Source organism: Penaeus vannamei, chromosome 31, assembly GCF_042767895.1.
Source record: "Penaeus vannamei isolate JL-2024 chromosome 31, ASM4276789v1, whole genome shotgun sequence".
NCBI lineage: Eukaryota > Metazoa > Arthropoda > Malacostraca > Decapoda > Penaeidae > Penaeus > Penaeus vannamei.
In genome coordinates, this window is record NC_091579.1 from 27,083,753 (window position 1) to 27,086,252 (window position 2,500).

General features: G+C 42.2%; 1 pseudogene; it reads right to left on the bottom strand.

Moving 5' to 3' along the window:
• Window positions 1-397: 397 nt before the first annotated feature.
• Window positions 398-2,500, bottom strand: part of LOC113816687 (glutathione peroxidase-like) — a 10,593-nt pseudogene continuing 8,490 nt past the window's right edge.

The following is a 2,500-nucleotide window of genomic DNA, read 5'->3' on the forward strand; positions in this document are numbered from 1 at the left end:
TCGGCATGGCCGGCAGAGGTCACAGGGGTCAGGATGAATGTGCTAGAAGACCCGACCCGAGCTCCCCCCGCCTTCCAGCGCCGCCCACCCGGGGGGCTTAGGGCGGCACCTTCATGACGTCATGCACGCGGAGGGAGGCACGAGCGCAGCTTTCACGGGAGATTTTTTTTTTTTTTTTTTTTTTTTTTTTTTTTTACAGAGAGGGGAGAGAGAGGGAGGGAGATGGAGAGGGAGAGGGAGAGGGGGAGGAAGGGAGGGAGAGGGGGAGGGAGAGGGAGAGGGAGAGGGAGAGGGAGAGGGAGAGGGAGAGGGATAGGGAGAGGGAGAGGGAGAGGGAGAGGGAGAGAGAGAGAGAGAGAGAGAGAGAGAGAGAGAGAGAGAGAGAGAGAGAGAGAGAGAGAGAAAGATAGATACATAGATAGATAGATAAAGACAGACAGACAAACAAAGCGAATAAATAAAAAGAAACTCAGTACTGTCTTCGCATGAGGAAACTGACGTCATTGGCGATCTCGAGAGGGGGGGTGCTGGGGTCGTACCGCTTAAACGGCATTCCGCTCTTGGTGATCAGGAACTTCTCCCAGTTCCAGCGGACGTCGTAGCTCCTCAGAGGCTCGTAGATCAGCATGCTCGGTTTCATGAAGTCCAGTCGGGTGGGCGGGCAGCTCGACTGTTGACAGGAGAGAGAAAAAAATTGAAATATATCATAGTCTTCCTGCTGAGACTGGCGACGGGGGAGAGTAAAAAAAATGTGCAAGTATATTTTCTTCTTCCAGCTGGAGAGAATTCCTGATTCAGTTTGTTTTTGTCATAAATTTAGTACAGAAGATTTTTAAATTCCTGATTAAGTAATTTTAAGTAAGTTTCGTTAAGTAATGAATATTTAAAAGGTCTTACACTCCTTGAGAAATATGTTGTCAAAGGAGAGATGAAGAGACTGGTAGCCATTGCACAAACTATTTCTATACAAAATTTCCTTCAAAGTTATGGCTTCTTGGGCGGAGTGTACAGGAAGTGATCGTAATTGTGTCAGAATGGACTTCGTTACATTAGAATCTAAAGTCAGGAACAACGCTACAGTAGGTGGGTTTTATTGCAACATATAATCTTAGTATCCTGCTGTCATTGCACTTGCAGAGTTGCAGGGGTTACCAAGAATATATAGATTAGAAATGAATCCTGTGACGATAATAGAGGTTCATATAATCCACGGTCAGATTCGATCACGTGTGCTGGCGTCTACACATCTCGTCTCACGGGTGTATCAACGACAAGAATGCTGTGTTGGCCATCTGCTGACAACATCTCGGAGTGGTGGTGTTTGGAGGGGGCGGGGAGGGGGGGGGGGTTGTCGGCAGGTGAAGCAGCACACCATTCGCGTTGTTCATCTGTTTTGTACGCCCAAGAGGTGAGGTATGATGACACCTCCACACAGAGTCGAATCCGATAGTGGATGAGATAAACAAATTTTGCTTAGAGGAGACAGCTTAAAATTTTGTCGAATTTCTTTTTCTTTTTTTAGATATAAGCGCTAGATTGCACTACATAATGACATTGAAATAATTCCAGGTGAGTGGGACCATTATCAAAATTAGAGGATTCCATTTCTCGTCACAAAGACCATAGTCAGTCAAATAAAAAATGGAAAGGAAACGTTATACAAGAATGTAGATGAACTCCATAGTGTTTTTATGTTTGTTGTTGTTGTTGTTTTTTGTTGTTGTTTTTTTGCTGTGAGATACTTGTGGAACTTTCAGTTTGTGTTTAGTATAAAAAAAAAACGTAAACTGTAATGCGGGAAACTGCAACACCCTTAGTGCAAGCAGATCAATTGAATTCACTCGATCTAACACATTTCTTACAATGAACATCTCACTCTGACAAATGTAGAAAAAAAAAAAAAAATTGATGAAATTCCCACGCCATTAGGACGGAATTTTTATAGGACCGCCATTTACATCTCTTACGATTGGAGTTATTTCTTCTTCGTTATTTCTTCTTCGTTATTTCTTCTTCGTTATTTCTTCTTCGTTATTTCTTCTTCGTACATTTCCTTCGTCTTACCTTTAGGAACTTGTAGAGGGGGTGTTCGTTCTCCCCGTTGACTTCGATCTTTTTGAAGAGTCTGAAGTTTGGCTCAAATAGATTGCCAGGACGAACGTATTTGATGCCATTGGCCAGTTCGGTGCCATTGGCTGCTGGCTCTTGCTGTAGAGGGAGAACGTACATTAAATTGTTATTTAATACTTGGTTATTTTAATTGCGTCGCTAAATAGGATTATGTAGGTCTATCTATTATATTAGAGCGCTGATTTAGATTCGTGAATTAAGGTCTAATTAATTATTGATAGGTCGGAAATAGGGAAGATTGGGTTGACGAAAAAAAAGAAGAAAATTTGTGATTATAGGATAGGTTTACTGGCTTATTCAACTGTAAGATAATCAAGCGTTTTTTTCCTTTTCTTCATATATTCAGAGTCGCTAATTAAGGTCTATTAAA